Genomic DNA, 13,605 nt, shown 5'->3' with positions numbered 1-13,605 from the left:
TCCAGGTGATGTTGGCCAGCACAGTGGGAAGTCTCTGGGTCAGAGAACTCCAAAGGGACTCTGGCAACATGGGGCTTGACTACTGCAAGGCCCTATCTTAGTAACAGCAGTTGGGTGGGGTGTCTTTTGAGAGAGAGACAGAGACAGAGCGTGAGGTGGGGAGGGGCAGAGAGAGAGAGGGAGACACAGAATCCAAAGCAGGGTCCAGGGATACACAGAGCCTTGATGTGGGACTCAAACTCACGAACTGTGAGATCATGACTTGAGGCAAAGGCAGAAGCTTAACCGACTGAGCCACACAGGTACCCCTGGTCTATTTTTAAGATAATTGGCTGTGAGTATGGCACGGGAAGGCTTTTGAACTAACAGGTTTCTGCCTTCAGTGAAGAAACAAACAACCCAGGGGCCAATACACAGAAGGCACCTTGGGTTCTTTCCTCTAACTCTGAGCACCAAGAATGCAGCCATCACCCATCCCTAAACAGACACACACCCTTTTCCCCATGCTATGCCTTTACTCAGTAAAGGCATCCCCCCACTGTGGGATCACAGCCTGCTCTTGGCTGAGAGCCCAGCTCAGATGCCGTCTATTCCATAGCGCCCCCTCCCACCCACCACCCACCCAACTCACTGAAGGTGCCAGGCTCCCTGCTCAGCCCCAGCTCTTTGTTTCTCTTTCCTTTTCATCACACATGGCAGTTTAGCTGTGATCTGGCCCGCGTCTACCACTAGATTTGGAGCTCTCTGAGGGAAAGGGCCTGCTAAGGACCGACCTGTGTCCCCCTCAAATTCATATGCTAAAGCCCTAACCCCCAGTGTGACTATTTAGAGATAGGGCCTTCATGAGGTAATTAGGTTTTATGAGGTCCTAAGCATGGGGCCCTCATCAGACAAGGCTGGTGTCTTTATAAGGGGGGGGGGGGGGGGGACACCAACAATTGCTTCCTGTCTGCGTGCATGGAGAAAAAGCACATGAAGAGCAGTGAAGAGGTGATGATCTTCAAGCTGGAAAGGGGGCCTCCCCCAGAAACGAGCAGCCTGTCGGCACCTTGATCTTGGACTTCCAGTCTCCAGAGCCGTGAAAAAATAAATGTCTGTTGGTTAAGCCACACACACCGGTACTTGGATATGGCTGCCCAGGCAGACTAACGCAGAACCCTATCTTCTTCCCCTTAAAAATCTCCCACAGTGCCTAGGACAGGGCCTGGCACATAGAGACTCCTCCACAAACGTTTGCTGAATTTAATTGTGATGTCCGAATGAATGAGTGAAGCGCGGTGTTGGTGGTGCCCAGAACCTCTCACAAACCCGGTGGCCTCCTCCGTGGACACAGCAGAAGGAAGACCAGCCCACCAACGCTCATCTACAGCTGCACCATCCAAAAAGCTTGGAAACCAGAAAGTCGGATGCTAAAACTCATTTAGCAGCAAAACCTGACCTGAACAAGTGTGAAAGTACCTGAAATGATCTCACTAGGTTTTACTACAGAACTACTAATGTTTTTGATTACTGCCCCAGCTCTTGCTGAGAGTATTATAAAATCTATGGCTGAGGCATTCTACTACCTGTCTAAAATCCAAAAAATTTAGAGTTTCAAAACATATCTGGCCCCAGTGATTTCAGATAAAGGACTATAGCCCTGTGGCACCTAAGGGGTTAAAACCAACCCCGCAGCTGTCAACCCGAGGAAGACCACCGCTAATTATCTGGTACGTAAATAAACTTCAATTGCTTTTTGAACAGAATGAGAAATAACTTAATCCTACACTAGGGAGATGTGTGATTGGAATGAAAACGTGTTTATTGATATACATGCTACAGATGAGAAGTTTATTTCATCAGCCTACAAAATGTGCTGAGTACAGTTTTTAAAGATATAATGAAAAAGTGGAGTATTACCTTGGAAAATAGCAGTGGTACAGCTTAAAGTCCAATTGGTTTTTTATAAATTGCCTTTAACAACTGGAGAAATCAATAAAAAATGCAATTATAAGAGCACCAAAGATTATTCTTTATGACTATCGGCAATACTACTATAAATAATACGATACAGTTAATTTGCTGAATGTACAAAGTATAGTATGTTTTCAGCAGAAAAGTCAAAGTCTTTAGTAATTAGTGCTCTCTTGGCTATGTCAAGCCCCCTGCGAGACCCTATGGAGACAACGGTAGAAGACTGATACAGTTTCTTCCCTTGAGGAGTTTAGCCTTGTCAAAGATCAAGACCTTGGAAAAGAAATAAGTTGGAAAAATACAAGGCAACATATGATAGTGCTGTGTCAAATACAATCAAGTGTGTAGAACAAACTTACTGCTCAGCCTTCTTTTAAAGACTCCAGAATTTCCATGCGGCTTGGCTGAAGGGAGAACCAGGTTGGAAGACAGGCATAGAGATCATGTCTTGAAGGGGCATTTGAATAGCAGCACGCACTTTTTGTTTAGATTTTGTGTTTCTTGGGAGTACTTGGAGGAGGAGCTTTTGGTGACTGGGAGGAGGGTGGTATCATCCAAGTTATACTTTGGAGTCGCACCATTGCTACTCTGCGTTTCTGGAAAAGGGAGAGGTTTATTATGGCTGAGGCTCTCAAGGAAGATTTTTGGGAAAAGGTGGCACTAGAGCTGGACTTACAGGTCATGTGGACTGTAGATGGCCTTGAGAAGGAAGAGGATATTTGGAGGGGAGTCTGTAGGGGGCAGGTCATAGTCAGACGTGGACTCGACTCGGTTGGGGAATCTGTCCATTTTCTGAAAAAGAAAAAGGAAAAATTTCCTAAACTCCACCTGATCTCAACAGAAATTGCCTACAGAATTTCAGTAACTGCGTACCCCACCTCGGGCATGCTTCATGAGCAGACCACCCTACCTCCCTTCTCACTAAGGGTGCAGTTTTGAGTATACGGTTAACACTATTAGACATAATCATTTGGACCACTCACTGCAAGAAGAAAAAGGTGAACCATTGGGTGATGGGAAACAGGGTGCCTGCTGGGCCTTTGTAGCTTTCAGACTCGGGACCTGGATACTCTACTGACATCCAAGGTCAGGTGAGAGGTCAGACAATTGAGGGCAGTGGGGACATCCCTGCCATGACTGTTAGGAAATTAAATGAAATGATATACAAGGTCAGCACTCAACAAACGCCACATACTATCATTCAACGTCAGAAATTTCATAGGCCATGATACGTATCATATCCTTCCAGTGAAATTACGTAACAGCCCAGAGGTGCTCAGTTTCTACTCCTAGTCATGTTAGTGCTGATTTAGAACAGTATGGCTTTCTTTCTCGAAGCTGTAACATCTGTCATCTGCATTATTATTACTTAACAATAACAATTCATATGTATTTGGTGTTTTAGAAGTGTGTCTAGTTTTACATGGTCCTCACCACAGCCATGGACACTGGGCAGGGATTTTTCTCTTTTCGTAAGAGGTACAGCATCCGGACAGCAAAACGTGGGAAGTGCACAGTGTGGTGAATGTTTTCATGTTTGCTCCTGTATAACCCCACCAGAGCATGCTTAGAACATTTCCAGCACTGTGTCCCTTCCCATTCAGCGCCCCCTCAGAGATGACCACTGTTCTGACTTGTAGCACCATCTGTTAGTTTCGCCTGATCTTGAATGTATACAAATGGAACCTCATGAAGAAAGTAGTCTTCTGTGTCTGGTTTCATTCACTCAACATAATGTCCATGATTTGTCCATGTTGCTGCATATGTCAGTGGTTTGTTCTCTGTTTTTGCTGGGTAGTATTTCGCCATATGAATCTACCAGAATTTATTTACCCATTCTCTTGTAGGCAGGGATTATTACACAAAATTTCCAGATGAAGAAATCCAGGACCAGAATGACTTAGTCTCCTAAGATTAAGGGACTCAGTTCAGACAGCTGGGAAGGTCGGGATTTGAACTTGAGTTACCTGGCTCCAAATCCAGTGATCTTTCTAACATATACTGTGAAGCATACGACTTCTAAACTTCTGAAGGTTTTTTTTTTTTTTTTAGGTTGCAGAACTTTGAACTACATGACTTATAGTGCCTTAACTCACTTGAAGAGAATAAGTAATTCAAACAAAAAGCAAAAGCCAAAACAAAAACCCCAAAAACCCCATTTTGTTGGGAATCCTCACATGAAAATGTAGGTATGTACTCCAAGTGAACACCTTGCCCTTGGTAGGCTTTGAACAAATGCTTTGTGGTCCTGAGTCATTCAGAAGTCCTGGGATGATGGATTCAGTTCTCAGCTCTCAAGGTATACAGCTGAAGTGTGGGCAAGGCTAGGGGAAGTACCAGTGCCTCCCTAGAGTGGTCTGCCTGTGGTTGGCTGGCCCAGGGTGTGTGTGTGTGTGTGTGTGTGTGTGTGTGTGTGTGTGTGTGCCACTAATCATGGTGACATTCCAAAGCCCTGTTGTGCATATAGGCACTTACCTCTCCCTGCATTGGAAACTGAGGCCCATTGCTCTGTTTCTGCAGGCCCCCGCCTTCCGAGGTCTCTCAGGAACCAGCTGTGGCCTCTCTAGCTCTTTCTCCAAAAGGACTGATGGCAGTCTTGCTGCAGCCCAGGGAAGCAGCCATGACCGGCACCTGATGGGGGGAAGAGAAGCTGGAGGCAGGTCAGAGTGATTTGTGGGAAACTGGGGCAGGGAAAATAGACCCAGACAAGGATTTAGGACAATAACACAAAACAACAAATCATTTCATCGTAAATGCTGCAAATCAAATTCCAAGTCTGGGGCCAAGAACCAGAGAAATTTATGTGCAGTGAAAAGGCAAGGGAGGTAATCACTCAGGTTGAATGTGCTTTCCCAACAATGTGTGCTAAATATAGGTGTCTGCACCATCAAGAAGAGGGGAGACTCTTCCATTACTTAGCAGAGAAATCACATTTCTTGCGAGAGGAGTCATCCAAGCCGCCCAGGTTACAATGGTAAAAAATACAAAAATCAAGTTCTATCTCTGGCAGTTCCTGTGTCCGCTTCTAGACCCCCAGTCCCCACCTCATGATGTGCGCCTCTCCTCCGAGCCCAGCACCCAGTGGGCGGGGCTCCCTTCTACTACCTTCCCATCTCTCATGCCTTTCTCTCCCACAAAGACACACAGCTGCCCATCCTCTCCACCCCGGCCCCCGGCACCTGTACTCCTCTCTTTTCTGTTTTTTAATGTTTATTTATTTTTGAGATGGGGGGAGGGGCAGAGAGAGAGGGAGACCGAGGATCCAAAGCGGGCTGTGCGCTGACAGAAGAGACCCCTACACGGGACTCAAACTCACAAACCGTGAGATCAGGACCTGAGCTGCAGTCAGACACTTAACCAACTGAACCACCCAGACGCCTGTCCTATCTCTCTTTCCTGGCTCCAGCTCGCCTGCTCTTGGTGTGTGCAATACCCTACCCTCACCAGAGAATGTTCGGGAAATCTAATCTCCGAGACTGCTATGACCCAGGTTTGGACCAACATCTTCAAGGACAAACCTGCTTAAGGGCCTTGTGCCACCACGAGACTCCTGGGGATGGACTTTCAGGTGGCTTTCCGGCTTTTGTTATTTCAAATCATGCCAGCGTGAATAAACTCATGAGCCCATCAGGAACGTGAACTCCTAAAGTGGAATTTCTGGGTCAAAGGGAACGTGCATTTTGATGTTAGATCATAATTGCCAAGCAGGCAGCCATCTCCTCATCTGTGCTACTGATTAACTTCAGAAAAGAAGGGGCTGGCGGACAGCTCTACGTCGGCTCCGTGAGGAAGAACCTGGCCCCTGTCGTGTTTCTTCAACTTTTTGGTGTATGCTTCAAGTCACGCTTCAGAAAATATCAGCAATTTTGTTGATACATCCGGAAGGATTGAAAGGAACAAAGCCAGGCAAGTCTGAGGTGACTACCACACACCATTCCTGGGGCGGCCCAGTGTCGCGTGGGGGTGTGTAAAGCCCCCAGCTGGCACACTGGGCTGATGTGCGTGTGGACAGAGTGCTCGACTGCACCATCTACACTGTCAGCGGAAGATGTGACACAAACGTGTTACCCCATTTCTTGCCTCTCAAAGCAAAGGGCATCCTGTTCATCAGAGTATGTGTCTTCTCCATTCACAACAAAAATACATGCTACATTGTATCAGAATTTAGCGATCCACTGGTGACCGTTGACGACTGCCTCAGTGTGCTGTGGGAGGCTAATTAAGAACCACTGAGGGGCGCCTGAGTGGCTCAGTTGGTTCCGCATCCGACTCCGGCTCAGGTCATGATCTCACGGTTCGTGGGTTCGAGCCCCGCGTTGGGCTCTGTGCTGACAGCTTGGAGCCTGGAGCCTCCTTTGGATTCTGTCTCCCTCTCTCTCTGCCCCTCCCCCACTCATGCTCTGTCTCTCTCAAAAATAAATAAACACACACACACACATACACACACAAAAAGGACCACTGACGGCCAAACCAAACAGATCCCCCAGGAGGTAGCAGGAAGTCTGGGAAGGTCTGTGTGGTGAGTCAGAGGAATCCTGGCAGGTGAGTAGATCGCAGCATTGGGAATCTGCAAGCAAGATACAGGCAGGTCCGGGCATCCAGGAGGAAGTGCTGCAAAAATTGGACGAAGGCGTGGGGCCTGGGCTTAAAGATGCATCACAGACCAGGGGGAGACTCTGGTGGGCCAGCTGAGGCTTTTCCTGGGGAAGTGTGGGTACGACATGGGGATTCCAACAGAGAGGAGGACACCGGGACAAGAGGAGGGTTCAGGCCCTATAACCAGAGTGTGACAGAGGCTTGGTTGTAAGGAGTAGAACAGAATCCCAGTGACTGGAACTGGAGTTCAAGGCAAAAGGAGTGTCAAGACCAAGTCAAGGCCATGCATCGACTTTGGGCTTAAAACTGGTCGCAGCCCTGGGTGAGATTGCCTGTGAGTGCTACCAGAGGTACGAGCAGTGGGGAGCCAGGGGCTGGACAGTTACTGCCCTGACCACTTGTGGAATGAGCTTTAAGACCAGCTAGAGCAGGAATGGCAAAATGCTTGAGTCAAAATCACCTTATATCTGTGAGAATTTTACAGCCTGATTTATGGAGTAACACATGTTGAAATAGAAGCAGACCATAAACTTTTAGCTAAAGCATAAAAATAAAATGCTAAATGATACGCCTCCCCACACTCCTAAGCTGTCAAGGCTGAGGATGCAAATATTACTGGGGCTCCAGCAGGTGGCTGCTAGTCAAAGGCCCTGGAAAGGAGGTGCACGCTCGCTTGTGCCCATGCGCCCGCCAGTCCAAGGCCCCACCACTCCCCAGTGTCGTCATTTGGTTCTCCTCACCAGCCTGGGTTGCTCCCTGGGGTAGGGGTCTTGCCTGTCGCTTTGTTGTCTCCGGTGCCTAGTAAATGCCTGGCTCTGTAAAAGCATGTTGAATAAATGGGTGAGGATGACAAGGAAGACTTTGTTTTGCATAAACGATAGCAGCTCCAGCCCCACATTTTTCCTTTAATGGGACAGAACTGCCACTGGACAAGGACCTCCTGAGGTGTCACCTGTGATGGTTGAATTACGTCTCCCCAAAAAGATATGTTGAAGTCCTAACCGCCAGTGCTTCAGAATGTGACCTTATTTGGAAGTAGTTTCACTGCAGATGTAATTACATAAGATGGGTCATACTGGATGGAGCGGGTGGACCCTTAATCCAATATGACTGGTGTCCTTATACAAAGAGGAAAGGACACAGAGACACAGACGCACAGGGAGAATGCCACGTGACAATGAAGGCAGAGACCAGAGTCACACAGCTTCAAGCCCAGGGGCCCCAAGGGTCCCCAGCCACCACCGTAAGCTGGAAGAGGCAAAGAAGGGCCGTCCCCTAGAGACCCAGAGGAAGCGCTGCCCTTCTGACACCTTGATTTTGGGCTCCAGCCTCCAGAGATATTACATTTCTACGGTATTAAGCCACCCAGTGTGGTTCTTTATTATGGCAGCCTCAGAGAGCGAATAGTCACCCAAACCACCACTTTCACTTCCACTGGGAAGAATCATGCTTAAGATTAGGACATCCTTGGGGCACCTGGGTGGCTCAGTCGGTTAAGCGTCCGACTTCGGCTCAGGTCATGATCTCGCGGTCCATCAGTTCCAGCCCCGCGTCGGGCTCTGTGCTGACAGCTCAGAGCCTGGAGCCTGTTTCAGATTCTGTGTCTCCCTCTTTCTCTGACCCTCCCCTATTCATGCTCTCTCTCTGTCTCAAAAATAAATAAATGTTAAAAAAAATTAAAAAAAAAAAAGATCAGGACATCCTTAAGGATTAGAGAATCAAACAGCTCGCATTCTCCAAGGGGAGGGAAACAATGCACAAATCAGTGAGGAAAAGGTATACTATGCTAGACTATGATTGCAGCATGGGGAAAATAGAGGGGCTGGGGAATACGGAATCATAATAGGACTCGCAACCTTAAATGAGGTGGGCAGGGAAGGCCTCCTGGAGAAAACCCTGAGGAGGTGAGGGGGAGGAGAGCAAAGGCTTACCGGGGGACTGGCCATGAGGTATGTGAGGGACCAAAAGATGCCAGGGGAGTGGAGTGGAGAGCCGAGGCCACTGTAAAGACTTTGGCTGGATGAGTGGGGGGGGGGGGCAGAGAGAGAGGGAGACACAGAATCAGAAACAGGCTCCAGCCTCCGAGCTGTCAGCACAGCTGACAGCTGAGCCACCCAGGCGCCCCTAGTTTTTATTTTTTGGGAGAGAGTGTGTGTGTGTGAGCAGGGAGGGGAGAGGGAGAGAGAGAATCTTAAGCAGGCTCCTCACCCAGTGTGGGCCTCCATCTCGACTACGAGCTCATGACCTGCGTCGAAATCAAGAGTCAGATGCTTAACCGACTGAGCCACCCAGGCATCCCTAAATATCAAGAATTTAAAGAAAGGATCTGGCAGGTGTTGTGCTGGGTCATATTAGAACCTGAGGCCAGGGGTGTCTTGGTGGCTCAGTCGGTTGAGCATCCGGCTTCAGCTCAGGTCATGATCTCGCGGTCCATCAGTTCCAGCCCCATGTCAGGTTCTGTGCTGACAGCTCAGAGCCTGGAGCCTGCTTTGGATTCTGTGTCTCCCTCTCTCTTTGCCCCTCCTCCGTTCATGCTCTCTCTCTCTCTCTCTCTCTCTCAAACATAAATAAACATTAAAATGGCGCCTGGGTGGTTCAGTGGGTTGAGCGTCCCACTTTGGCTCAGGTCATGATCTCACGGTTCATGAGTTCGAGCCCTGCGTTGGGCTCTGTGCTGACAGCTTAGAGCCTGGAGCCTGCTTTGGATTCTGTGAGTCCCTCTCTCTCTCTGCCCCTCCCCAGCTTGTACTATCTCTCTCTCTCTCTCTCAAAAATAAACATTAAAAAAATAAAAAAAAAAAAGAACCCAAGGCCAATGGAAAAAAATGTGTGTCCCTATTTATATGTTTTGATGTGTTTCTTTAATGGTTAACTTTGTCCAGAAATAGATTTTGAAAATATTACTTATGATAGTGTTTGCTTCATTAAAGCAATTACGTAAAATGATAATACATTCTGTTTGGCGGATCGTATCGTAAAGGGTTAAAGACTTGGGGTGTTCAAACCTTTCACATTCCAAAGAAAATTGGTTCTTGATCACCTCTTGGGAGATAACCTGTGGGTCTTTGGAATTCTGCCTGGGAGTGTCTTTGTATAGCTGGGGCCTAGGGCCGTCCCAGGGAGTTCATACTATCCATGTGGTTTGTGATGAATGCCCGTTTTTATTCACCTGGGGCCTGACCATGCTGTGTCAGTTTCACCTTGGGGGTGGAAGGTTTGGAGACTGGGTAGTTACAGTTAGTCAGTGGGCACTCCATGCCTAGGTGACTGACCCCCAGTAATAACCCTGGAGGCTTGGGTGAGCTTCCCTGCTTGGCGATACTTTGTACATGTTGTCACACATCCTTGCTGGGAGACGTAGGTGCTGTCCCTATTAGTCCACTGGTAGGGACAACTGGAAGCTTGTGCCTGCTCTCTCCTGGACACCACCCTGTGCACCTTTTTTCTTTGCTGATTTCTAGTTTGTATCTTTTCATTGTAATGAACCAAAACCATGAACGTAACAGCTTTGCTGAGTCCTGTGAGTCCTTCTAGGCAATCACCAAACCTGAAGGTGGTCTTGGGGGAATCCCTAATCCAAGTATAAATTAAGTATTCAAACTTAAAATAATGTTGTGAGTGTTAATACACTTACCTAATGATTTTTCAATCTTTTCCCACTCCTTCAATGTCCTGGGGAAGAAAATTGCCTTTAAAAACTCCACAAAGGGGCATTTGGGTGGCTCAGTCAGTTAAACGTGATGAATAGTAACCATGATCACTTTGTGGTTTATGCAAATTTCAGATTACGGCATACACCCCTGAAACCAATATAATGTCGTATGCCAATTTTATCTGAATAAAAATAATAAAGAGGGAAAAGGAGGTCCAGGTAAAGGCCTGAGATGCTCTCCTTTAAATAAGGTGAACTGCTTGCAACATCTATTTTAGCTTTCATTAAGCAAATTTTACTCTTTTTGTCTCAAAAAGAGAAAGGAAGGATGGGAGGAAGGAGAGGAACAGGAAGAGAGGAGGTCAAAAGCATAGATGAAAATGAGGAGACCAATCTGGTGGCTTTTGAAGAGTCCAGCAGGAAATGGCTGGGGCCTGGTTAAGGGTGTGGTGGCAGGAGAGATGGAACGAGGTGGCAGGTTTGGGGCGTGCTTTGGAGATTGAGCTGTGAAGTCTTGCTGATAGATTAGAACTGAGAGCTGAGAGGAAGGGAAGAACCAAGAGGACTTTGGGGTTTTGTCTTGATGGTAGATGGTGAAGTCCTACATCCTTATGAGGAAGATTTGAGGGAAGAACGTGTGTGGCAGATAAAAAATCAAGATTTTTGTTCTGCACAGGTTAAGTTGGAGATATCCTGAGACATATGTGTGGAAAAGTCAGGAAGGCAGCTGGATATTTGAGCCCCCCAAACACATTTTATTTGTGTCTAAACATCTAGTCTCTCGTAGGGTGCCTCAAACATAGCGGGTGTTTAATAAATAACATTTACACTAATATTTTGTCACAGGCTATGAGTCTGGAGTTCTCTCTTGTCCTGCAAGAGAGGGAACGTGGAATTGAATACAAGAGACACTAATGTCGGGACAAGAGCCCCAAACAGGCCTTTCGTCTCCTTATTTATTGAGCTCACAAGATCTTACCCACGTGGTGAATGTGAAGAAAACAAGATCTTACCCACGTGGTGAATGTGAAGAAAACAAGATCTTACCCACGGGGTATGAATTGAAGAAAACAAGCTCTTACCCACGTGGTGAACGTGAAGAAAATAATCAGACAGTAATCGTTAATTTGTGTGTGTAAGAAGCGAAGGGTCTGGGGGGCAAGTGGAGTTGGTGATCAAGGTACATTGACGCCAGATGGAAAGTAATTTCCTGCAGGTGATATAACAAGTTACTCGTGATCCCATTACAATATCGAGCTAGCTAACCTCGGGCGCTTGGACCCCGTGGTGGTGGCTTTCCCCCTTAAGCTTTTTTCTAAACGATTTATGTAAGGAGAACCTATTTCCCCACAATATTTCTAAAGAAGAATCAGAAATATATATACAAGGCTCAAAGTTAGAAAATGATCCAGGTTTATCTGGTCATCCATCGCAATCAGCTTCTTTTTGGTAGATAACAGTTGTCCAACCTTGAGGTGGTGGCTACAGGTTATAAAGGCCATTTCTGTTCAAATTCTGCTATATGTACGGACATTTACTAAACAAGCCTTCATTGGCAAAGTAGGTAGAGAAATCCTACAACTGGCTTTGTAAGCTTGATGAAATCTCAGGGCTCTGACCTTTTAACAGCTCTGACCATACCTGTAAGGCAGGGGCCCGGGAGGTTTACCTGCATGCATTTCAACATTTCAGAGGAAGGATTTTATGCCTTCTAGTCAGCGTTACACAGTCAGAAATCCTCCTAAAACCATTGGCTGCACACAGGACGCAATTAGGATCCAGGTTTGGCTACCCTCCCTAATGATGCAGGTTCCAGAACACTCAGGATTCTTGCTGTGGCTTGTTTTAGCAAGGGTGGGGAGTGTCTCTGGCCAATCCCCAAATTATGGAATGTGGCCTTTTCTGATATGCCACCTGGCCAGCCTGGAATGTAAATTTCTGATAGCAGGAATTTCCTGATAACAGAATAATACCAGGCTACCCCTAGAATTCAAGCTCAAACTGATTGTGTCTACTGAAGTATTTCAAAGTATATTATAGATATTGCCCATCTCTGGCACCAAATAGAGTAGAAACACATCCATGTAGTGCCAGAAGGCTTCCTAGAGAAGATGGGTCATAGGGTAGCTCTAACGCAGAGGTTCTTGACCTTGGCTCCGCTCTAGAATTACCTGGGGAGTGTTTAAAGAACACACACCAGAAGAAGTAAATTGGAGCTTCTGAGATACAGGGGTCAGCCTTTGTGAAGCGATTCCCAGGTCATTCGGGTGTGTCCCCAAGATGGAGAATCACGGCCTTAAAGAATGAGTAGGATTTGGAAATGGCATTTTCCAAGCAGGCTTTATTAACTTCCAAGATTGTGTAATTAACAGAAGCCCCGAAATCCATCCTCAGACTACCTGATTCTCATTTGGAATCAGGTAGAAACTTGACCGCACCCCACCCACCCCCCCCCCCCCCCCCCGCCCCGCCAGACCTCTGTTTGATGGTTCAAATTTGATTTATTAATGGGCGATATGGACTGAAGGGTCTGCTTCCTGAGCAAGGCAGGTGGGGAGAGATTGTGAGTGAAATTCTCTGCTACTCAGGCAGGGCTCGTGAGTCTCAACTTCCAAGTTCTTGCCAGAAGTGACAGGCCTCTTGGCAGCCAACCAGCTGTATGGCTCCGGGAGGGTCCCGCCTCCTCTCTGGGCGTCTGTTTTCTCACTTATAAAATGAGAAGGATGGACATCAATCTCTTTGAGGTCTTTCCAGTTGTGACTGCCAAAGATCAGGGAATTGTGGAATATAGAAAATGAGAGAAAAAGCAAAAATAAAACTGGCTGTTGGGAAAAGTGTCCAGAAGAGGGAGCAAGAGGCCGGAGATAAAACATACTGTAGGCCCTGGCCATTCTCTGCAGAGACCCTGCCTCTGCTTCCCCGAGAGCAAGCCAGGCTGAGGGGCGGCAGTCAGAGGACTAGAGGCTCAGAGCGGATGTGCAGACCGTGGCTTGCAGGCTCTTCATTTGCATTTTCTTTGATCCACACCACCTCATTTTTCTCCTCTCTTCTCTCCATTCAAGCTCCAATAGATATGCCATTCCATTCTTGGCAGGGGGGCGGGGGGTGCTGGTCTTGACAGGTATTTACATAAACAGCCTCTGGCCATGTGAACAGCTTCTATGAACAGAGATTTTGGGGGTCCTAGGGAAGTGTAAACTCCACCTTTTTCTCTCCCTCATCCCCTAAGAAAAGAATGCAGCAGTCAGCTTGTCTAGTAGGAAGCAAAACCCTTCATTCCATTTGGGATTAAAGTCAAGCTTTCAATGAAACCCCCACTGAAGAGAACAAAGGATTTACAGTCTTACCAGTTGCACAGGACTGATATCAAACCTTCCCAGGGAGCAAGCTTTGAGATGGGGCTT

Source organism: Panthera onca, chromosome D3 (assembly GCF_046562875.1).
Source record: "Panthera onca isolate mPanOnc1 chromosome D3, mPanOnc1 haplotype 2, whole genome shotgun sequence".
NCBI classification, from domain to species: domain Eukaryota; kingdom Metazoa; phylum Chordata; class Mammalia; order Carnivora; family Felidae; genus Panthera; species Panthera onca.
This window is presented reverse-complemented; position numbering follows the sequence as displayed.